The sequence below is a fragment of the Mus musculus genome, chromosome 2, assembly GCF_000001635.26.
Source record: "Mus musculus strain C57BL/6J chromosome 2, GRCm38.p6 C57BL/6J".
Taxonomy (NCBI): Eukaryota; Metazoa; Chordata; class Mammalia; order Rodentia; family Muridae; genus Mus; species Mus musculus.
Window position 1 is genome coordinate 92,826,738 of NC_000068.7, and position 25,123 is coordinate 92,851,860.

Consider the following 25,123-nt stretch of genomic DNA (forward strand, 5'->3'; position numbering starts at 1 on the left):
TCAGCCAGGTATCTTGGGGGGCAAGAGCTTGTTGCTGTGGAGCTGGAAGTCTTGATTTGCTCCCCAAATCCCCACATATATGAAATCTGCACCACTCACAGCCTCTCTGTTCAGTTTGTGTCCCTACCATGGGCCTTGCCTGCTACCATGTAAGCTGAGGGCCATCAACAGAGACTTTGGGGCAGGGTCTGACCAACCATCAGCTGCCATAGATAAATAGCTGCACACTGTGTCACAGGGGCCCTTCCTCCTGTGTACTTTACAACCACTGCCATTTCTAACTCACTACAGCCCTGTGGTACAACAGCTACGTTTTGCAAATGGGAACACTGAGGCAAGTGACTACCTGAAAGTTATACGGATAGCCCTGGTATCCACTAGGAAAGGATACCAGAGGTTTTGTTTTCTCTTCACTGAGAATGCGCCATTCAGGGAGAGTGTAAGGTGAACATAAACACTGCATCAGTCAGCTACTGCTGTGTAACAAATGATTCTCCATCAGCCTCCAAGTAGTTCCCTATGGTGGTGGTGGTGGTGGTGGTGTGTGTGTGTGTGTGTGTGTGTGTGTGTGTGTGTGTTGGAGAGGGTGGTGTCTGACTCACCTGATCTTGGCTGTAGACTGTTAAGGATGCCTTTACTCTTCTCTGCAGGCTCTGAAGTTCTGGCAAGGTAGCCAGACAAAAGCAGAGGAGCAAGAGGGACAGGGAAATCCCCACGTGCTTTCTCAAGCTCTATTCACATCTGGCTGACTTCTGTCCCGGTGGCCAGATCGGGACCAGACCAGAGTCAGCGTGAGAAGGGCAGAGGCACAGAGAGCTGTGAAGACCTAGACCCATTTCTGCATGTCCCACAAAGCTATCAAGAGTAGCTATAGGGCACCCTCCAGGGGAATGTGCCTCATGGAGGGTACCCCTCAGGACAGAGGCCTTTCTGTGTCACAGGGAGGCAGTATATTGACTCATCCTTTGTATGAACCTGACAAGTCTGGTTTGGGGAAGCTCAGCAAAGCCAGAGTGGAGAGTTTACTCATCTGGGCTGTGGCTGTTACATGCTGGAAACTGTCTGCTGTAGTTTCTGGATTTCCTGTGCCTTTGACCCTAAGTGCTGTCTTCCCACATTACTTCCAACCTGAACCTGCTCCAGCCCATGAAGAACAGTAAACAGCAAACATAAGACCAGTGTTATGGGGGGGCCAAGCAGTGCCAGGTGCTGAGGTCACAGGAAAGACTGACCCTCCCTCTAGACTGTGTGCTCAGCTTTGGGGACCAGGCCCCATTTGTGAGAACCTTCCTTTTAGTAAATGTTGAGCCCTTCCCAAAGCCCTTTCCACTTCATCTGTCATTTCTGTTCCCTGGGAGGTGGATACGATGATGGCTATCTTCATCCTTAGATGCATGAGGACCAAGTACCAAAATGGGCCAATCAACCTATCCACTCGGTCTCACACAACAAATATATGACAGTCTTGTCTAAAATTCCCATCTTCTGAACCCACAAAGGCCCCTTGCAGAACACCCACCACCTAACTCATCTCATTCAACAGGTGACATGTTCTGTTCATTCCCAAGAGCTTTGGGAAGATACTGTCTCCCCATCCTCCTTGTGGGCTTCTCAGACCCACCTCCTCTTCTGTGCCCTGCTGGCCTCTGCCACTCTGTCCTCTCCCTGGCTGGCTCTTGCTCTCCTGATGAGGGAAGCTTGCCACTGAACTGTTAAAGTTCCTAGACTCTCATAACTATTTCATGAACATATCCACCGTGATAATACCAGCCTGTTGATGTCAACACTACCACACCTGTACACTTTAACTGGTCTAAGCAAGCTGGCTCTAATTGGTGCCTGGAAATTCGAACAGAGCTGGTTTGGCAGTAAAACAGACAATTGAGTTCTACAGAGAACGGGGTATTATTTTAGCTGTGCCATGTCCCAGAGAACAGAGGAAGTGGGCACAGCAGAGAGAGGAGAGGTGTATGACTTACCCATACATGGGGTATCCTGAGCTTCTACACCTGCCTGATTAATAGGAGTTACAGAGACCCCCAGAGGCTCAATGGCTGGGGACAGGGGAGCCTCATAGGTAGGACTCAAGCTTGAGAAATGGGGCGTTTAATGTCTCCTGCACCATGAGCCCTGCAACATTCTGGTAGAGGCCATGGATTCTTTTTCATAACTGTTCAATATACATGAAGTGAGCATGCTTAATGCGGACACTCATCATCAGTCAAAGTGTCGAGGATAAGTGACTGAGGACTTAGCCCTAAATAGAACAGCTGTATTGACCCCGCGCTCCCCCCCCCCCCCCCGCCACTCTAAGGCTCAGAGAATGTCGCTGAAGAAGAGGCAGAAGAGCCCACTGGTGGGAAAGAATGTTGTGACTTGCTGTCCTCTGGATAGGACATGGCTGTTGCACGCTTAAACTCACAGCAGTTGTGTGTGGTTACCCGCGCAAGTTCCAGAATGGTCAGGGAGCGGTTCAAGAGGCCCCGCCCTTGAGCAGCTATTGGCAGTTGATGGCTGCTGGGGGAGGGATAATAATTTTTCTTTGGCAGTGTGGCTGGTAGGTTGCCTATGCTCTGGTGACCCTGCAGCCACGCCCACACCGCCAGCTCTAATTGGACATGGTAGGACATTAAGCAACATAAAAAGAGGACCTGAAGTTGGAAGGTGGGCATCGGGGGCTAAAAGATTCAGAGGTTGGAGGGAGAAGAGGAGGGTGAATGTGATCATAATAATGAATAAATAATAATTTATAATAGTTTCATGAATAAAATTCTCAAAAAAACTTATAAAATGTTTTAAAAATAAAAGAAAACACACAAAGTGTATGTGGTTAAAGCTGGTCACAATGGTTTGTGCCTATAATCCCAGCACTCCTAATACTGAGGTAGGTAGGAGGATCGTGAGTGTGGCGCCAGTCTGAGGCAAACCTAATCATGCAATGAGGCTCCATATCAAATCATCAGCAGGGGAAGACTAAACAGAAGATGCTCAGTGCTACTCGTAAAGCACTTGCCGTGTCAATGTGAGGAGTAGAGTTCCAATTCCCAGAACCCCTGTAAAGACATGCAATCCCAGGACCCCACAGTGGGATGGGAGAAGACCACAGAGGATCCTCAGGAGCTCGTGGGTTAGTTAGTCAGGAGTGCTCAGCAGCAAACAGCAAAAGAGAGCCTGTTCAAGCATGGTGGGAGGTAATGATGCATACCCAAGGGTATCCTCTGACAGCCACATGCCCGCGTGTGCGTGCACACACACACACACACACACACAGAGAGAGAGAGAGAGAGAGAGAGAGAGAGAGCGCAAACATGGGCCATGTGGCAACTGGCACATTCCCATCACTTGCAGAAGTGGCACCTGGAGGTTTATAGACAGGATTTCAGCTCTCAGGGTGTGTAGAGGTACCACCTTCCCTCCCACCCTTTATGTCTGGTAAGAACATTATGCACAGTCACCAGAGGTCTCAGAGGGTTCGTGGCCGGACCCCAGGGCAATCTTCAAAAGCAGCAGAAGTTCATCTGGAGCCTTCCTGGGCCCTGATGCCTCAGGAAAGGTTGCCATGGCTACCTCTCTCTTTGACTTTCCAGCTTCCTAGATCAACCTGTCCTAGATGGGTCTGAGCCACCTGCAGGCCAGTGAATCCACTAACATCCTCTGCCCCTGTGGAAGATGGAAGCTGCCAGCCCTCCATTTCCCAGGAGAGGCTTCTCTGTCTAGGCTTTTGGGGTTGGCATCATTTCACCCATTCATCCCAGAGATGTGCAAAGCCTATTAGTGCTAAAGTGAACAGAGATAGGAGCCAGGCTGGGGGGAGGGGGAAAGGCTGAGGTGAAAGGAGATGGGAACCTCAGGGGACCACTGCAAGGGGTTCAGGTTGGGTTACTGCAGGAGGAGGGGCGGATGGCAGGGAAAAGGAGGCCACCTTGCTCCAGGCCCCTGACTGTCACAGATCCTGGCCCTGCCTGACAGAGCCCTCAGGTAGGAGAGAAGGAGCCAGCACCTTGGATGCCTTCTGCAGCCACCGATCCCTAATCCAAGGATATCTTCCTCTAGCTTCACTACGGAGTGAAATCCAGGCCTTGTCTCTTTCATTTTATTTGTCTCCTTATTTGTTTGTTTTTATTTCTTAAGACAGGGTCTTATGTATCCCAGGCTGGTCTTGAACTTGTTATGTAGCTGAGGAAGACCTTTAACTTCTGACCTTTCTGCCTCCATCTCCCAAGTGCTGGGATTTCAGATATGCACTTTACCTGCATTATCTATTACTAAGGGTTGAGCCCAGGGCTTCATGCATGTCAGGGAAGAATGCTGGCTACAGTGTTACATGCCTGGCCTTGAAGGCCTCAGTGCTAAGACTGCATTTAATCAAAGTCTTGCAGGAGGTGAAGTAGTGAGCAGGAGAGTGGCACGAGGCTGTCCTAGTGAGGGTCACTATTGCTACAATGAAACACCATGACCAAAGCACCTTGGGAGTGGCTATCTTAGTGAGGGTCACTATTGCTACAATGAAACACCATGACCAAAGCACCTTGGGAGGGGAACGTTGTACTCAACTGACTCTGCTGAATCATGGTTCATCATTAAAAAGCCAGGACAGGAACTCAAAACAGAGCAGGAGCCTGGAGGCAGGAGCTGATGCAGAGGCCTTGGAGGAGTGCTGCTTACTGGCTTGCTCCTCATAACCTCTTCAGTCTGCTTTCTTACAGAATCAAGGACCACCAACCCAGGGATGGTACCACTTGGGCATGGGCCCTCCGTCATCAATCCTTAATGAACAAAATACCTTACAGGCCTGCCTACAGCCTGATCTTATGGAAGCATTTTCTCAGTGGAGGCTCCCTCTTCTCTAATGATGCTAGCTTGTGTCAAGTTGACCTAAAACCAGCCAGTACAGTGACACATTGCATACATTATAGGTGCTCAATAAACACTTGCTGAGAGAATGGGCCTGAACAGGACCTACCTGGTAGATGTTAACAAAGGTACCATTTATCAATATTTCCCACATGCCAGGGACCCTGTTGGCACATTACAAACTTTACTCGAGTTTATTTCTCTTTCTTCATCATGGGTGTGGATGAGACCTTCCACACTCAGGGACTATGGACTTCCACGCTGGCTCCTCCCCAAGAACAGCTGCATTCTGCTTGTTCTGAAATTGCTGACTCTTCTGCAAGGGAGCAAGTCAAGGGAGACCGGTGCAGGGCGGGCCAGACAGTTGGCGGGGGTTGTGGCTTTGAGGTTGAGGGTAATCAAGGGATTGGGCGGCTAGAACTAAAAGGAAACCCTGAGGTTGAGGTTCCCCACAGCTTGTCCGTGACACACAGCATGCTGACCACTGTCTGCTGAGCATGGGCATCTTGGAGGTGAACGCCCAAAAGATCAGGGGTGGTCAGTTTAAAACAGTGTCTGCATACCCTGTTTGCCCAGGAAATCCTGCTAGGCTGCAAAAGTAAACTGGGTGTGTCTACAATTAGAAACAGATTTATTTTAAAAGGTTATAATTTCCTACTTATTTGCTGCTTGGTAAATACTGAGTTTAATGCTATGATGACTTTTTTTCTTAACTGCAGCTCAAGAAAAACAAGCCCAGGTCTGGACATGAGCAGGGTTCCAGGAAGATGCTGAGTGTAGCTGGTTTGTTTTTTTTGTTTTGTTTTTGTTTTTGTTTTTTGACACCCAAGCTGATCTCTGACCTCTGACCCCTACACACATGCACATGTACCCACACTATACAACATATAGAACATATACAAGAAAATAGACAGAGAGAGAGAGAGACAGAGACAGCGAGACAGACAGAGACAGTGAGACAGAGAGAGACAGTGAGACAGAGAGACAGAGACAGACAGAGACAAAGAGACAAAGACAGAGACAAAGAGACAGAGACAGACAGAGAGACAGAAACTAGAGAAACCATGTGACTGTTGATGGAGGCAGAGGATGACTGAGACAATTCAAGCAAGGGGCCACCAAGGAGACACAGGTGTCGCCAGAGAAAGTCAGGTGTCTCCCAGGAGCCTCTACTGCCACCCACTCACTGATCTCCCTCTCTAGACTGGGAGGGCATGGGCTACTGTTGTGCTAAGCCTCCAGTTCACAGCAGCCCTAGGGCACAGGCCCTTGATCCCTCTTTAGAGTGCTCCCTGCTGCAGCTGGACCCAGCACAGGTGCTCAACAGACATCGTTTGTGAGTGAATGTTGGGTGGATAGTTGATCCTTGCAGTGGAGGAGCCACACCTGTCTGGTTGCCACACTACCACATTGCCAAGAGGAGCAGGCACTGACTTCACTTGCTCCTTTGGCCTCCATCCCAGGCCTCCACAGCAGATTCCCAGTGGCTCTCCTGGCCTCCACCTTCATCTCGCTGCCACATTCTAAAGCTTTGTTGACTTCATTCATTCAGAGCAGGCCAATGGATTCACTGTGGCCCTGGCCTACCACCATCCTCCCTGCTGCTCCTCCTCTCCCTTCTCTCTGCTCCTTCACATTGTACCGTGTGAGGCATCCCTGGGTGACTTGAGGCACAGATGACATGAGTCCTGCTTGGAGAGCAGAGCTGAGGGGAGAGGGAGGACGTCCCAGCCTCACTTCAGGGAGCTTGGAAGATGGTTTCAAACCTGCCAATGTCCCTCAGGGACCAAGTGGAGGTCCCTATGAGGAAGAGAGAAGCAGAGTCCCCTAATCTGACCCTGTCAGAGCAGAGGTGAGGACCCATGGTTACAGGAAAGGGCAGGCCTGTCGCAGGTCATCCACCCGTGATAACACGCTCTCCCAGAGCCCTGAGATTTGGCCAGGGCGTCCTCAGCTCATTTGCTGAAGATAGCTCTTCAACATTAGGGGCTGGGCTTGGGGGGATCAGATGGGAGAGAAGGAGGGAGCAGTGTTCCAGTTTCCCTCCAGAGGAGATGAGGACTCAGTCTTAAAGTGTACCTGCTACATGGCTATTGCAAGGGCTGGAATACGGGTTGTCCCCACAGGCTCCTGTGTTGAGTATGTCATTGCTGGGTGCTGATGCTATTTTGGGGGTGGTAGGAACTTCATGAAGTGAGGTCTAACTAGAGAGAATAATTCCTGGGCTCTGCCCTTAGGAGATTACCTGCACTGGTCTCTTCCTCTGTTATTCCTCCTCTGTTTCCAGGAGTGAGGAGTCCCACTCCACCGTACATTCCCGCCACCAGGATGCTCCATCCAAATTCATGGGCCAGACAACCATGGGATGAATTTTGCGACAGTAGAAAGCAGCATAAATCATTCCTTCCTTAACACTGTTTCTATCAGGTGTTTGGTCACAGCAGTTATAAGGGAATGCATGCTGTGACATTTGAAACAGAGACTCAGCACAGCCCTGAGACAGGATGCTATGGGTGGATGAAAACCTGAAGGTCAGCTGCCCCAAGAACCATGGGCAGAGGTGAGATTTGAACACAACTCTGCCTTGCTCAGAGTCTCTGGGTTCTTTCAGGTTGGCTATGGCAAAATCCGGCCTCAAAAGTGGCTGGTCCAAAACAGCACTAACCTGTAGGATTTCTTCAGTGCTGAAAGATACCCTGGAGTCAGTTTTCCTAACACGAGCTGTCAGGCTTGCCTGGCATACATAAGGCCTCCAGTTCAATCCCTAGCACTGTGCTATGAAAATGATTCAAGTAGCACTTGGGAGATTGGCTAGTGACTACAGCATTTACCTTGCAAGCATGAGGACTTGAGTCTGAATCCCAAAAACCTACACAAAAGCCTGATGCATTGGCAGGCGTTTGTAAACACAGGGATCCTGCAGTGCAGTGGGAGGTGGACACCGGACCAGAGCATCATCCACAGGTGCAAAGAAGACTTCCTGTGTCAACAAAGGTAGAGGAAAGGCCTAGCATCTGAGCTTGTCCTCTGACGCCCCACACATATAGAGCATAGCACACGCTCGCACACACTCACACTCACACACACACACACACACACACACACACACACTCGGTGAGGCCTAAGGCAAGACAGAGGAGGATGAGATTCCAGGCTGCAGGGTTGTCCTAGGGGCCCTGTTTCCAGAATGGCCAGGCTACCATGAGAGGCTGCATTTCCTTCAGCTGAATTAATGAGGGTGGAATGTCCGCAGGGACAGACAGAAGGACCCCTTTGCCGGGCCTTGCAGAAGCACAAGCACTTCCACTGTGAGGACCGTCACCCACCCAGAGGGACACATTGTCTCATGTTGGGGCTGGGGAGATTTAACCCAGAGAAGACAGAGCAGGAAATGAAAACTATCTCCAGCTCCTCCAGAGATCTCCGGTGGCTGAGCAATTACACAGACTCCTCATCTAAGAGCTCTGAGGGGTGAGGCTGAGGTGTGTGTGTGTGGGGGGGGGGGGGCACAGCCTTTTAAAAACACAAGGGGCTGTCTCTAAGGGAGCAGGGCCTCTGTCCCAAGAGGCATTCAGCTGAGGCTGGTGAAAGGTGACTCAGCATGTGCATTGATTATACCAGGTGCTCCACCTCCCCTCCCCCACCTTATGATGCTCAGAGACAGTGCCACTATCTTTTTAGATTTTTCTATAGTAATACATTATTTGCTTCCTGAAACCACAGATGCACTGATTTTTTCCAAATTGGAAACTTCTGAGAGTAGGGTCTGGAAATCTGAATTTGGAAATTATTCTGGTGTGTGTGATAGATAGGTTTTCCAGACCCTGGACAGCATTCTCTGCCTCACTATCACATAGAACCCATTAGCGACATGTTTCAAAGTCCCACTGTCAATCCCTTGGCCTTCAGACCTTCATTTCTCAATCCATTAGTCTGTCAGCCCATCAGCCCCTAGCTCCTTGGCCCCTCAGCCACAGCCACAGCCACAGCCACAGCCACAGCCACAGCCACAGCCACAGCCCCTCACCCCCTCAGCCACAGCCCTGCCACACCAGCCCCCCAATCCTTCAGCCCCTCAGCCCCTCAACCTGCAGTCCTGGGCTCTTAGTCCCTAGCCTCTCAGCTTTGAAACCCAACCTCTCAGCTTTAGGCTCTTAGCCCTCAGCCCTAGGTCTGTCCCATACTGTCGGAGGCCAAAAAGTCTTGACCTACACAGCAAAACCCACATCCCATCCCCTGTCACCTGCCTTTCTCCTTCCTGATTTAAGGAAGTGAGAGAGAAGTCTTGATCCAGGCTGGCCTGCAACACAGCTATAGAGCAGTGTCCCTGTGACCTGGCATGTTTGCTATAAATGGTATGACAGACAGTTTGTGTCCATTTGGACAAGCCACGGTATTCGTGTATGCTATCAAATGCTATTCTAGATACTTCTAATGGGGATGTTTTTGGATTTTTTGTTTTTCTAAGTAGTCTCACTATGCAGCCCCAGCTGGCTTCATGCTCTCTGTTGTCCTCTTGCTTCAGCCTCTAATGATGGAATTGCAGGTATGAACCACTGTGGGATTTTTTTGTAAGGATGTTTGGGGGTGAAATTAACACTCAAATCAGCAGGCTTTGAAGAAAGCAGGTTGCCCTCCTGACATAGGTAGGCTTCATTTAGTCCATAAATGGCTGCCACAGAACAAAGGACAGGCCTTGCTGAGCAGGTGGGAGATCTGCAGCTGGCAGCCTCTTGACTTGAACTGCATCACAGCTGTGCCCTAGGTCTGTAGGCTGCCAGCCCACCCTGCAGATGTGAAGCCTGGCAGCTCCAGGACGGTGTGAGTCACCTCCTGAAAATAAACCCTTTTCTATATGTACAGAATGCACTGGCTCCATCTCTCTGGAGAAGCCCCACCAGTGCACAGGGAGACAGACTGAGCCATGAATAGAGGAAGCGCGCAAGGCAAGCAACTGCGTGCAGGAACCTGCCAGGCAAAAAGGAAATTCAGAGGCCACAGGACATCATTAGGACAGGGCCCCTTCCCTCTGCCCTAAAGCTGGCTTCAGAAACACCAGGCACCCCGAGGAGGCATCACCGAGTACCACAGAACATTCTTGGGAGATGCGGTATGATGCCAAGCCTGAAAGCTAGCAATCAGCAAGTTTTGGGTGGGCTGCAACAGCTGGCTGCAAGAGCATGCTCCAACCTGTGGGACCCAGGGCACAGGGCTCTAGAGACCTGGGCAAAGCTAAAGAGAACAGAGACCCCGAAGCCACAGCCCCCAAATCATTGTAAATCAGACAGAGAACATTTAAGATAAAATGTTTTTAAGCCATCCTGGCTCGAACAAACCCATGTCTTCTATCCAAGCTGAACAGTGGGTTCCAGGCCAGAGTATTCACAAAGAAAGCTGGGGAGGGGGAAGGGAAGGGGGAGGGAGGAAGGAGAGGGGAAAGGGAAGAAGAGGGGAGTCAGAAAAGAGGATTTAGAGGGAGACCAAGGGAAGGAGGAGAGAAAGAAGGAGGACTCCTAGTAGGCATGACCTTACCAAATTTTGAGCACCTCCTGGTTGCCAGGCAGTGAACCAAGGGCCTCCAAGTGTCACCTGCACGTCTGTTGAGCACAGGCTACAGCTTAAGAAGGGAAGCATCGGGGCTGGAGAGATGGCTCAGTGGTTAAGAGCACTGACTGTTCTTCCAAAGGTCCTGAGTTCAAATCCCAGCAACCACATGGTGGCTCATCTGTAATGAGATCTGATGCCCTCTTCTGGTGCATCTGAAAACAGCTACAGTGTACTTACATATAATAAATAAACAAGTCTTAAAAAAGAAAAAATGAAGGGAAGTATCAGTGCCACCCCACCTTCCAGACAAGATTCGAGGGTACTAGTGAACTCCCTTACAGATGTAGAAAGCGGGAAATGCAGCCCATACTCAGAGCCTCCTTTTGCCTGTTTTAACTACCAGTCCAAGCCAGCACACCTTGGAGGAGGACTCGTGATGTACAACTCTCTTCTGTCCTGGATCCTCCATTCTCGAAAGAAACAGCGTATCCATGACTCAGGTCAAAAACAAAAAACAAAAAAAATAGGTGATCAATGTCCATTTAGCTCTGGGAGTTCTTCTCCCACAGCCCTCGTGAGCTTCTGAGAAGCCTTGCCTAGGGCAGCACTGTGCCCAGTAAATCTGGACACCGTGATCCCTACAGCAGTATCTGCAGGCTCAGATGTCAAGCGCAGGTCAGTGAGGAAGCCTGGATCACAGGACCAGTCAGGGGGCAGAGAGAGACCAAGAGTCCACACATGTCTGAGCCCAAAGCCTACACCTCCCTGACCCTACCCTGAATGCAGCAAGCACCCTGCTTCCTGCAGGAGGCCTGAAAGAGCCCCTGTTCTTCAGCCACATGGAGGAGCCTACATACCAGCAGTGACCTTTAGGAGCTGGAATGTCTGGTAATTCACCTACAAAGAAGGAAAATGGATAGAACAAGAGGACCATCGGACACAGAGAGTGGCTTCAGAGTCACCAGTGAGAGGTTCTCTCAGTTTCATGGGGGTTCCTCCATGACTTCAGAAGAAATCGGTCAGCCATGTCACGATCATTAGCTATTCAGCTCTGAGCTTTTCGGATCTTGATATGACTGCTTTCTTCTAAGACAGTTGGGGGTTGGAGTTGTAATATACAAACCAGATCTTAGATCCCACTTTGTCCCCGAGCAGAGAATTCTAGAAGTGTGGCCTTTGAAAAGGCAAGATGCTTTAAAAGACAGACAGATAGGCATAAGTAAATGAATGAATGAATGAATGAATGAATGAATGAATGAATGAATAAATAAATAAATAAATAAATGGAGTCTGCAGTTTTCCCATCAGTTTACATGTAAGCATAGGTTCAGTGCTTAAAATACTCAGGCTCAGAGATGATTCTATGCTAAGGCCTGATCTCTCGGGGTCTCAGTTTCCTCCTTTGTAAAGTGGTATCAGCAGCAATCTCTGTGACTGGCCACTAGAAGTTCTTTGTGGACATGTTGGGCTCTCTCCTCACTTCCCTAACCAACGTGGCTCAAAGCATACAAATCGGTGATGTGTCCTACAGGGACTCACTAGTGACCCAGGGCCACTCAGAGAACGGACATGTTCATTAAAGTCAACCGAGCGAGACAGGCACTTGTTCTTCTGCGTAGGTGAGTGTTCCACACTGGTGCTCAGAGTTCTAGAATGACGTTTCAGATAAATGTGGTGGCTCAGGGCTGGAATTGCAGGAGTTGGGAGGCAGAGAGAATAAGGATCCTCATGAGTTCCAGGTCAGCCTGGGCTACAGAATATATATATATATATATATATATATATATATATATATATATATATATATATATATAACTTATTAAAGATAAGAACCTCTCAGAAGGGCTAGGAAGATGGCTCAGCTAATGAAGCATTTGTCTCACAAGTGTGAGGAGCTGAGCTTGTGTCCCCAGAATCCACATAAAAACAGTTGTGTGCCATGGCACATGCCTGTAACTCCAGCCTTGACAGGAGAGGCAGAGACAAGAGGATCTTTGGAAGCTCTCTGGCCAGCTAGTCTGGCCTATGTGGTGAAGTCCCTGGCCAAATGAGAGACCCTGTCTCAAACAAAAATTGGAAGGTGTGGAGACGATCACTTGTAGGTGTCCAGCCTGCCTCACCTGCACACACAGGTGTGTCTATGTGTGGGCTCTCTGCTGGAGACGCTTCCCTAGTGCCTGATTCGTGTGGCCAGGTTTGTTTCTGATCCTGGATGGAGGAGAGGTCAGGTTCAACCAACCCAGAGCACAGTAACACCCCAGACTGCAGGAGAGCTGGTGGCTGCCCAGGAAGCCTTTAATGAATGTTAGCATTTTTCTCCCCTCGCCTTCCCACTTCCCTCCCCATCATTCTCTCCCCTTGGATTCTTGACCAGGTGGCTCAGCCAAAAACCAAACCCCAGCCTGAGTGTGCTGGACTGGGCTATGGAAACACCAAGTGAGTCACCACAGGTGAAGAGAGCCCAGTGGTGTGGCTACAGTTGTCTCTGTTGTTCCAGCCTTGGGGCTCGGCCTGTAGACAGCAAGGGAAAACAAACTTCTGAGAACTGAGGGTTCAGGAACCCCTCCAAACTTCGTGTGCAACAGGCTCTCCTCCCCCCTCCTCTATCCTCTCCGTGCTGACCTATCTTCCCCCCCACCCCCCACTTCTCTCTTTTCCCTCCTACTCTACCTCCCCTCCCCTCCCTCTCTCTCCCCCTCCCTTCTCTCCCACATCTAGATCCCATCCTTGAGATCTTCCTCTTTTCCTCCTGGGAGGCCCCAGAAGGAAATAGCTTTGAGAAAGCAGGATGGAGCTGAAAAGTTGGGAAATGCAAAAGGACCGACCTGGCTTTATAGCAAATCATCTAATTCTGCTGGAGTGTGAGTTAGTTCACTGGGAAGGACTAGGATTCTCTCTCTCTCTCTCTCTCTCTCTCTCTCTCTCTCTCTCTCTCTCTCACACACACACACACACACACACACACACACACACACACACACACACACACATCTCAACTCCTACATCCCTTCATCCCTACACCCCACCCTCAGTAGCTCAGCTATTGGAGCCACAGCGCCACCTTCAGTCATGCTTCTGCTCTGCAGTTTCTCTCCCAAACTCCACTTCTGGGCTGCAGATCCTACACTGGTGCTGGGCGCTCCAGGTAAATAGGCCACATCTGCCGATGCTGTGCTGCTGCATGCACAAACAAAGGAAAGCAACGGTGTTGCTGGTCAGAATTTGGGAGCTTCACACCAAGCAGGGCAGGAAAACAGCAGAACTGAAAGCCAACTCTTTACTCTAAACATGGGGAAACTGAGGCTCAAAGACCTGACCACAGTTAGAGGAAGCTGGAGGCAGAGCTTGGATCTGAACCCAAGCTCCTGAAATAGCCACATTTCTCAGCTTGCCTGGCTGATCACAATAGTCTCACTATGCCAGAGGCAGCAGCTATTAGCCTGTAGCAGAGGCAGCAGCCATTAGCCTGCAGTGCACACATGAAGCTATGGTTGCACACAGCTGTAAGGAGATGACAGCGGCAGCAGCAGACAAGCATCAGAGCTTGACTACCCTGGGAGGAGAGGCCTCTGCCTGCACTGTGAGTGGGAAAGGTTCTATACACAGGGCTCATCTACCTTTCTACACACTCACACCCTTTCCATATGGAAAATTCCTCTTCACCCTTCACAATCCACTCACACATCTTTGTCTTGTTTCTCTGACCCTGTCCTATCAGTGTGCCTTTGAGACATTCGTTACTGGATGTGCTATGATGATTCAACTAGATAGGGAACTCTAGCCTGGAGTCAGATCTTCTTCTTCTTCTTCTTCTTCTTCTTCTTCTTCTTCTTCTTCTTCTTCTTCTTCTTCTTCTTCTTCTTCTTCTTCTTCTTCTTCTTCCTCCTTCTCCTCCTCCTCTTCCTCTTCCTCTTCTTCTTCTTCTTCTTCATCATCATCATGGTATCTCAGAAACCCAAACCAGAGCCAGTCAGTAGATCCTTGGGTGGATAGACAGATGGTTAATAGTGAATGGTTCATGGATGGGCTGATAGGGCTGGATAGGTGGATAGATGGGTACATGGTAAGTACGTGAGTGTTTATAAATATATAAATTTATAAATAGGTGGATGGATAGATGAGTATATGCATAATTAATGGATGGATGGTGGGTGAGCAGATATAAGATGGATGGTTGATGAGTGACAGGTGGATGGATGAGCAAATGGTAGATAGATAGATGGATAGATGAATGGATGGACAGCAGACAGGTAAATGTGGGATAGGTAGAAACTTACTTTTTCTGTTCTAGGTCAGGAGTTACAGCTATTTCTAAGGAAACACAGCTACAAATATCTGTTTCTGAGCCAGAATTGAAAAACATGGTCAAGGGTGTATGTACCGAGGAGAGTTGTATGGATGCCACAGTCCTCCTCACTTCCTTATTGACTGTCCCATCAGAGAACCTGCTGCAGAGCAGACAGGAGTTCTCAGGAGTCATTTCCTGGGATCCTGCATAGAACATCTAGAAAGACCACAGGCATGGGGATTTCTGGGTCCTTATCACATAGCTCTGACCCACAGCCCCTGTGCTGAAGCTGGGGAACATTTAACTCAGCACCATTCAAATGAGTGAGACTTTGACAGCCATTCACAGAAGAACAGCATGCAGGGTGATGTCAAACATTAACTCTGCTGATTGGCCATCCAGAGAGGCTGAGGAACTGACTCTGCCCCAGCGTTACTGTGTGGCAACAGGTGCCTGTAGGGTCCCCCAGCAGCTGCGGCCCCATGGGAGGCACGGGCTTCTGACTGCACCACCCAGCCCAATGTAGAAAGAAGGCCTGGCTCCCCTCTATACCCAGAGGAGAGGGCACCCTGTGATCCTCACCAGCAGTGCTCAGACTGCAAGGCTGATTCCCCATCTATCCAGGCTGGCTACTGAAGAGCTTTCTGTACCTGTTTCTACCTGATAAACACGGGATGTTTAGCAATATTAGCAATGTTGTCAGACCTGGAGCCCAGCCCCCACTGTGTGCACAGTGGAAAAAGCTTAAGGGTGATAAAGGGGTCCGAAAATAGTTCTGGACTAGCCCTCCTGCACTCCTGGGTGACAGTGAAAATCTCACAGGGAGGTGTAGTGTGTGTGTGTGTGTGTGTGTGTGTGTGTGTGTGTGTTTTCCTGTGACTCCTATTACATCTGAGTGTCATAGGACAAGCTTGAATGTTGTTTCTTGAGGGATGCCCACTTTGTCTCAGTGTGTTATCATTTGTGTGTATGTGTGTGCACACACATGTATGTGCGTGTGGAAGTAAGAAGAAAAGAGTGGAGTCTGTTCTCTCTCTTCCTTGCATGGGTCTCAGAGGCAGAGCTCAGGGTACAAGGCTTGCAGGACAAGCACTTTACCCTGTGAGTCCGTGTTTGGTTGCTGTGTGGTTGTTTTCTCCACCAGGCTGTCTCCTCGGGATCTGGGATCTGTGTTTGCACATTAGGCTGGACCGGTCGCCCTGCCAGCCCTGGGGATCTACCCTTCTTTGCTTCCCCAATACTGGGATGCCAAATGTATGCTATCATCCTTGGCTTGTTTTTTTTTTCTTTAAGCTTTATTTATTTTTATTTTATGTGTTTTGCCAGAATCCAGAAGAGGGCATTAGATGCCCTGGAACTGGAGTTACAGATGTCGTTAGCTGCCATGTGGTTACTGGGAATAGAATTCTGGTTCTCTGGAAGAGCAGTAAGTGCTCTTAATTGCTGAATTACCATCTCTCCAACCTCCATGTCTGCCTTTTAACATGGGTCCTAGAGATTAAAGTCAATTCCTTACGCCTGTGAGGCAATATACTGTCTGAGTCATTTCCCCAACTGGACACTGTATCTTAAACACACAGAGACAGAGATAGACAGACACAGACACAGACACACACACAGACACACACACAGACACACACACAGACACACACACAGACACACACACACACACACACACACACATCAGAGTCTCTGTGCAGCACTGGCTGTCCTGGAACTCCCTATGCAGACCAGGCTGGCATCCACCTACAAGATATCCACCTGTTCTGCCTCCTAAGTGCTGGGACAAAAGGTGTGTGCCACCACTCCCAACTGGACCCTGTATATTTTGTTGCACACCTACTATGTGCCAGCTTCTATATTTGGTGCTTCCCTGTTTTGGTTAATCCTCACAGTCCTAATAACCCAGCAACAACTCACATCAACTACAGCAGCTGCACGTAGGGGAACCTTGGCCCAGTCAGGTGTGCTGAGACCAGACACAGTTGGAGATTCTTTGCTTGGTCGTTTATGTTTGAGGTACTGAAGACAGAACTGAGATTCACCCGTTGGCCTTTTTGTTTTGAGACAAGGTCTCACTCTGCAGGCCAGGCAGGCCTTGATGGTCATCCCTCTGCCTCCACCATCTAAGTAGCTGAGATCACTGTCCTGCATCACGGGACTCTGAGTTGGGGCTTACATGTAGGATCCCCTGCTTTTCCAGGCTCGTTTGTGCTCCAGCATGCCCCTGACCACCCACAGCTTAGGTTGCCTGGCTGCTTCCTCCATCCCAAACACCCTGCATCAGTAGCAACAAGCCTAGCCCCTCTAGTTCATCGGACCCAAGTCACAGGCTACGTCTCCCCCCCGTCCCCGCCCCCATCAGAGTTCTCCACTGTGTTTCCACTATGTATTGCATGGACAGTGTTCAGTCTCATTTCCAACTACCTCACAGGTTTTGACGACCATCACACCTCCAAATCTCAATCCCCAACCCTTGCCTCCATGGCTGCTGCCCCCAACGCTACCCATTGTAGCCCTGCCCTGTGCCTTCTCCCTCAGCGGACTCTCAGGCTCTGCTTCCATGAACCACATGGGTCCTGAACTTCTGATAGTCCAATTAGTACCTACTCATCATCATCCTCAGTGTGACATAGCCCATGTGTCTGGTGCAAGCAGCCCCGACTCTAAGTTAGAAGGCCTGATTTTGAGATTCAGTTTAAAACTAACTAACCCAGGGGCTTCTTCCAACACCAGAGGCCCTCTGGACCTCAGGCTCTGTGTATGGAATAGGTATGTGAGCAAGGGAGGTGGTGACTTTGCTACATGGCTCTGTCACACCCTTAGTAAGTATTAAAGGGGTACCTGCTGGGCAGCTGTCTGAATTGAGGGTGTATGATTCACTGGGCCCTCAGTGCGCCTGAGAGGTTTCTGCTTCAAGGAGACAGAGGCATGCACAGCTGTTCAGGGGATCTGCCTGTGCTCGGTGGGGAGACAGAGCTCGGGGGCTCAGATCCAGGGAACTGAAGTGACACCCAATGGGAAGGACAGGAGGTAGGCAGTCACTCCTCTGGTGCTAATATAGGAGGGGTGGCCTCCAGGACAGATGTGTGTGAGCTGAGGTGCAGAGTGTTCACTGTAAGCCTTGTGAACACTGAAGACTATCACAAGTCTGTGTGCTCCATGAACTTACATTCTGCAGTGTGGTCAACAGCTCCATGGACTGATCCCCTGCCATGTGCAAGGCATGGTGACAAGTGACTTATCTACACTCTTACAATTCTACCACAGGGATGAGAGAGAAACAAGAACTTGCATGAGTGCTACCAGGTGGCAGTCACTACCCATCAGATCTCCCTAAGCACCTAGTAGGTCCTGGGCAAGGATTGGAATATAGTTGGCAATAAGTCCAAGTGGCATCCAGGATACCTCTGTGCAACCACTGGCTGAGCGATGCCCTCTGTACGTGGTACAGAAAGGGGCCAAACACCTCCCAGGCTGACTCTGAGAGCTGGGATCTAGGTGACATGTCAGGCTGGGGGACACTGCTCATGGTTAGCCCTGCGCCTCCCTCCAGCCTTTTATCCAATGTGGCTGGATGCTATTCTTCAGCCACAAAGCAGTTAATTACCAGTCTAGAGCCCCTTCTTCACAGAAGCCGACGGAGGGCTCGGAAGATAAGATTTATGCCTCTTTCAATTCCTTTCTTCTCTCATCAGCATAGATTCATATTTCAGTTTCCCGAATTGGAAACAAAAAGGAAACTCACTCAGCCCACTGCTGCTCGAGAGAGATAAATGAGCTTACACAAAGAACCCATCCTATAAACTCAATCTCCTTCCTCCCTTTTCATGTCTGTGATTATAAACACAGCCAAGGGCAGTTGAAATATATCCCTTGGCCTGTCTGCCCGCCTTGTTCAACTCAAAGAGGAGACCAATGGGACAATAGCAAACTGTGGGGTGCCAGGGAAGGAAGACAGGCTCCCCACAGCTCTGTGCTGCCGGCCTGGAGGGAGGATCAGATGGAAAGACCTTGTACCATTCTCTCTCACGAAATCTTTTCCAGAGACCACAGGGAGAAGCTGGGCACCCCGCCACTACAAATGCTTTCATTTTCTAGATGTCAATGTGCAAACTATTTGCTCAAAAGAAGAGGCCTTCATTCCGGCGGGCTGGGCGGTAGGCGTGGGCCAGGCCCCCAGCTGGTTTCAGTAGTGCCTGGACAGAGGTCACCAGTAAACTGGACCACAGAGCAAGGCTGCTCTCACCAGGCCAAGGGCCAGATCTCAGACTCTGGGAAGAGAAAGGGCTGTTCTTACTCTTGGGGCTTGGAGGGGGGCGGTCCCTCATGGAGTGGCACTGGGCTGCCCTCTCCAGAGGCAGTAGGGTGGCTTTTGGTGCACTTCAGTCCCTTTTTTTTGTGTTTGGAGATTACTAGAGTCACTGCCAAGAGTGTCCTCTGAGGAGCAGGCACTCTGGAAATGAACCCCCAGGACCAGCATGTCTGATGAGGGATCAAAAGTCTTAACAGTAATGGTTGGGGCAAAATGACTAAGAACTGGATGGGACTTAGGCCAGGAGATGGCTCAGTCATCAAAGAGCTTGCTGTACAAGCATGAGGACCTCTGGGACTTGCTGGCCAGGTAGTCTAGTCGTATTAGTGAGCTCTAGACTTGGTGCAAGACCCTGTCTCACACACGTACACGCACACACATGCACACTTGCAAACCCCTGCATGCATGCACCCATAACCAACAAACACATATGCATATGTGGCCCACATACAAAACACACATGCATACAATGAAATATACAGTGCCACCCCTACCTAAATACAGAAACACTTGTTACAGGACACTTGTTGCTGGAGGTCTCACAGGAAACAAAGAGCCTAGAGGCCCTGGGTCAGAGACACACAGTGCTACCATCTCTGGATGCCCCTCTTTGGTATTTTGCCTACCTTAAAGCCTTTTTTGACTCGGCTATAGGGAGGGAGGGAAATCTAATATTTAAAGCACAATGAAGAAAAGAGAGGAATAAAGGAAGAGAGGTATCCCAATACAAAGGCAAACACAAGAGTCAGGTCAGCCGGGTAGCAAAATGTCATCGCACAAGATGTAGGACAACAGTCTCTAATAGACTTTGAGATTCAATGATGCCTTCTATTAGCAGCAGACTCCCCTGAGTCTAAATCATCCCCTCCCTGTAAACACCCCCTAATTCACGAACGGACCGTAAAGCAAAGCATTTTGATACCGAGCAGCTCCAGAGCCTTCCCTCCTCAGAGACCTGTATCTCAGCGTTCTCTCCCAGGGAAAGGTTAATGGAAGCCCTGGGCACTGTCTGGATTTCAAGGCCCAAGGCCTGTGTGCCCAGAGCATGTGGGTACTGAAGCCCAGTCAGTCTTTTACATCCAGAGCCTTTCTCATGGCCGTCCTCTCCCTCCTTCCCAAAGACCTTCCAAGGGACTTCCAGGTCAGTTCCCAGAATTCTGTCCTCAGAATTGTTAGGGTCAGAGGCTTCACCCAGGCTCAGTCACTAGTTCTCAAGAGGCCAATTGAACAGGAAAGCAACAGTGAAAAGCAGAAAAGAGGAAAATCATTAAATGTGAGAGCACTGGGCAGAGGAACTCAGAGTTCTGCCGCTCCTCCAACTCCATCTCTGGGGCCTCACACGAGGTTCAGGTTTAAATAGGAGGAAGAGGTAAGTGGGTCAAGCAACCCTACTCAAGGTGTGGTCCTGCCTTTCTCGTCTCTGGGCTCCTGTCTGCCCAGCAGCTTCTCAGAGCCATTGTGTGAAATCTCTTCCCTGGAGTCACCAGGCTTCGACTTTCCCTTCTCCCAGCTCCCAGTGGGGGTAGGGGGTGGGGGGCATTTTGTCTATAGTCTTCATTCCTGCCAGGATGGTATCAGGTCAACACAAGAGTCTCCAACAGCTTGGAGTGGGAGGAGGAGTAGGGGAATGTGTGCAGCTTAGGCAGCCATGTTCATGGAGCCTGACCTCCGTGCCTCGGGCTCCACAGGAGAGGAACTCACCCTGCACAGGCCCTCCCTGACAACCACCTCCTTGTCCTCACTCCTTCTGACTCACACCCCCCCACACACTTGTTTTGCAGCCTTCTTCCTTTGCTCAACTTGCAAGAAGAATTTGAGGTTGTTGTAGCCTGTTTGTTCAGCTGAGTTTTGAGAGGTGAACATGTCCTTGTTCTCCTCCCAGGTCCATAGTATATAGTATATAGTATATAGTATATAGTATATAGTATATAGTATATAGTATATAGTATATAGTATATAGCATATAGCGTACCGTGTACCGCGTACCGCGTACCGCGTACCGTATATAGTATAGTATATACAATATACAATGTATATAATATAATATAATATATAACATGTAACATGCAACATGCAACATATAACATAACCTGTCATCTATAACCTGTAATCTATAACATATAATCTATAATCTATAACCTATAACTAATACATAATAAATAATACATAATATATAATATAATATATAATGTATAATATAGAACATTGAATATAATATTTTAACACATAACATATAATATATAATTTTATGATATGAACATATATTCTATATATTTCCCAATAAATGTATAATATATTCATCTGTATAATTAAAATAAAACAGAGTTCTCTAACCTCTGTAGCAAACACAGGATCAAACTGTCTGTGTTTCTTTACAGCTCGCTCTTCAGAATGGACTTCTTTTCATGACACATAAGAGACGTCGGCATCCTTTCTAACACTGTCCCGTGCGTGCTGGCCATAAGACAGAAGGAGATGATTCTCTTCCAAGTCATCACGTATCCCTCGGCTTTTCCAGATGTTGGCAGTCCAGTCCCTTTCCTGACCTGCTATTGCATGGGTTCCTTAATTTACAAACTGTCCATCTTTAGCCAGGCCCTCACCAGGCTGGCCAGTCTTATAAAGAAAACCTTACCCACATGCTGTTCTCAAGGGTGAACCCTGCAAGGTAGTCACAGTCCTTTGGACAAGACAAAGACAGGTTGGTCGGTAGAGGTCCTATTGCTGCAAAGTGTAGACCCCCTTTAAAAAATTTTAAAATTATTTGTATGTATTCATGTGGGGAATCTGAGTGTGTGTGTGTGTGTGTGTGTGTGTGTGTTACCTGCACATGAATATACAGGCATACATGTCTGTATGTATGCACATGGAGACCAGAATACTATCTTAAGTGTCTTTCTGGATCACTCTGCCTTATCACCTTGAAGTTCACTTTTCTGGGTCAATGGATTGTCACAATCCACCTGTTGTTGCCCTGCAGTGGGGGCTTCAGACACGCCCAGCTCTCCATGTATGTGCCAGGGATTTGAACTAGAGTCCTTATGTTTTCAGAGCAAGCACTCTCACCGACTGAACCTTCTCCCTAGGCTGAGAATGAAAGAAAAAATAATCCATAGAGCAGAACTAAACCCTTAAGACACCCTAAACAGGCGTGCAAAAATACAACACAAAGTTCTCAGCATAAACCCAGTATCTGCCAGGAAGACTCTACAAAAACAATCCCTGAGAACAGCAAAAGTCGTTGTTTACCAAAGAAAGATTTTTTTACAGCGCCGTTGCTGCATTTTATTAGCAAGAGGAGAGGCTGGAAGAGGAGACGGGCTGTAATCTGCTCATTTAAACTGGGTGCTAAAACACTGCGGGCCTGTACGCCTCAACACGGGAAGTAAATTCTTCCAGGCAATCTGCTTTGCTGGAGCTCTTTTGTGGAAGACACATTCAAGCAGTTTTAGAAATCAAAATGAAATCTCGCAAAACGCATTAAGAGTCCATATCCCTTAGAACTAGTTATCGCGTGGTGGGGACTCCTCAAGTCCCAGCAGCAGCAGGAAGATGGGGGCAGGAGGAAGCTGAGTGCCGTGTTCCTTACAATCTTAAAAGATAGAAAAGGAGTTAACGGGGCTACCACAGGGAGATGAGATGAGATGGCACACGGCTATTAAAAAAAAGGTGTTCACTGAGCTGTGAACAGCACGCAGAGGTGCTTATATTACCGTATTAAGTTTTAAAGAGAGAGGGAGAATTCTGTGTCAAGACTCCATGAAAACACAAAGAAAACACAGGGAGGCCATACCTTATCCCAGCGTGCTAACGGTGAGAATCTCTGGGTGGTAAAAAAAAATCACAGGTTATTTTTCTTCTTCTCTTTTGCTTTTTTGTAATTTAAGATTTTTTTTTCTTAAAACAAGCCTGCATTGATTTTAGAGTAGTTTAAAATAGATCAGGTCCAAAGAGAGAATTGATTCCTTTCTTTTCAGAGCCACAGTATGGGAGAGGGGGGTGGGTAGGGATGAGGGATTCTGGGAAAGTGGGGTTCTTGGACCCATTAATAAGAGAACTTAAGAATGGGCTTAAATGGAAGCTCAAGGACAATTTTATTAGAGTTTAAAGGAAAAGCCTCCCAGGGCAGGTGAACTATAAATCTGTGTGGAGAGTGAAGTGAGAACTGCAGGTGGAGAGCCATGCCATGTGAGCTGCCGCAGAGGTCAGACACTTGGCCCCCACACAGCCACAGGGCAGGAGGCTGTAGACAGAACAGGATGGTGGAGGATCAGGGAAATCTGGTCTGTTAAGGAAAGTGTGCTTAAAGAGAAGAGAGAAAGAGAGAAGTTATGCTTTTCTAATCCAGATTACACCCTACCTGACTGTCTTGTCAGCTCCTATAGGGTCATGGATTCTGGGAAGGAGACACAGTGGAAGGGCCAGTTATACTCTTATCTCTTTAGCATAACCTAAGGGGAGTACATCTTCCTAGGGGTGGTCCCTTGGCCAGGTGATTAACTTGGCCTAGTTGGAATGTTAGATCTCCAACCAGGCCAGAGTTTCTATTCTCTGGATCAGAAGTCCTTTCTACTCTAACAAGGGTTTTCTGAGTTGATTGGCAGAGATGGAGACCATCCCCTCCTTTCTTGGTATCTTTAATGTGTGAGCCGTTTTACACGGTGCCTACAGTGTAGTAAGCACACACAGAAGCTTCATCGACTCAGAGAAGACATTGTCCAAACATTCAATATTCACTGTGTACTTACTGTGCTCCAGGCAGCAAGCAAAATGATCAACTTTGTCTTCTAGTTTATTAAAAAGGAAAAAAAAAATACTTCTTTGTCCCTGTCATTGTATACTACATGTGGGACATCGATTGCCCCAATTTTCCTTCTATTGTTCTCAGGAAGACAAACTGACAGGAAAATGAAGAGGCTGCTCTCTGCCCTGATGTTAAGGAAGAGCACATGGGAACCCCCTCCTACACCCCGGAGTCTTTGATCCCTCTGGGACCTTTGACAGCGTCAGCTCAGAGACAAGCTGCTGCCCGGCGTATATCAGCTGAGGTCTGAGATTTCCCATCTGCCCTGAAAGGTCTTGGGTGATGAATGCTCTCTCTGGGGCCAGTGATAACTCCATCCGATCAATGCCCACCTCCTGTATGTCACCCTCTTTCAGGAGCTTGGGGTGACGCCAGGATTCAAGACAGGATTTTCTCATTGCTGGCACTTGTATTCCAGTGTAGGAAGCAGGCCCCAAACAAACAAACACCAGACAAACAACAACAACAACAACAAAAACAGACCATTCAGGTCTTTGTTATGGAAGAAAAAATAAAAGCAACCAAAGGAAGACCATGCTCTGTTTTTAGACCTAGTACTAAGAATTCTTTCTTAAGAAAGTGAAAATTGAACAGAAAACTGAATGAGTGAACTGAGTAGTATTACTATCTCAAGGGCTGGTTGGAAGAACAGGTTCAAAGGCCCTGGGTCAGTAGTGTGTCCAGGAAACCAATTCTGTGAGCAGAGGAAAGGACAGAGGTCACTGAGGTCAGAGAGGACAGGTGGCAGCAGAGAATCTTTTAATGCATAGCAGGGTTCTCAGATTTAACCAAAGAGTGACAAGACACCTCTACATACCTCCTCTTGAATTGAGGAATAAAATGTTCTGATTTAGGTTTGTGGAGATGGCTGCCTTCACCACCTGGAGGGAAAGGGTATAACAGGGAGCTGGGGCTAGGAAGAGGCACTAAGATCAGTGAGAGACGGATGCTGGGGGTGGGAGGGATGAGAAGCAGCAGGAATCAGGCATAGCTTGCCCCGCCCCCGCATTGTGCATGCCTGGAAGCCTGCCACTTGAGGCAGGGCAAGCATCTGGAGTTCGAGGCCAGCCTTGGCAGCACAGGAATCCCTGATTCAAACAAAGAAAAGAAATGCTGATGCTTTGAAGGTGGAATTTACTGAATTTGCCAGTGAAATGAATTTACAGCCAGAGCAGCGGAGAGCACATGAAAGAAGCTTTGGAGGCCACTGGTAGGAGGAAGCATGGTCGGGGAGTGTGGGGCAGTGTTTGGTTTTGCCTAAAGGTGGAAGCTGTCAGTTCCCAGGCCTGCCCTGAAGGCCCGGCTGCTGTGTTTT

General features: G+C 48.7%; 2 long non-coding RNA genes across 9 annotated transcripts in view; one reads left to right on the forward strand and one right to left on the reverse strand.

Annotated features, from left to right (window-relative positions):
- Gm39880 overlaps positions 1-22,095 on the forward strand; it is a 69,411-nt gene extending 47,316 nt beyond the window's left edge. Inside the window, exon 3 of the long non-coding RNA XR_866558.3 lies at positions 21,383-22,095. This is a non-coding gene — a long non-coding RNA (predicted gene, 39880). The remainder of the gene's footprint in view (positions 1-21,382) is intronic.
- Gm13791 overlaps positions 1-25,123 on the reverse strand; it is a 107,006-nt gene that overhangs the window by 13,791 nt on the left and 68,092 nt on the right. For 4 of the 8 annotated variants that reach the window (XR_001783398.1, XR_001783404.1, XR_001783402.1 and 1 more), the window contains one exon: positions 21,339-22,596. The exons of 3 other annotated variants lie outside the window; for them this stretch is intronic. This is a non-coding gene — a long non-coding RNA (predicted gene 13791). The remainder of the gene's footprint in view (positions 1-21,338; positions 22,597-25,123) is intronic. One more of the 8 variants, XR_001783400.1, reaches the window with a different exon arrangement.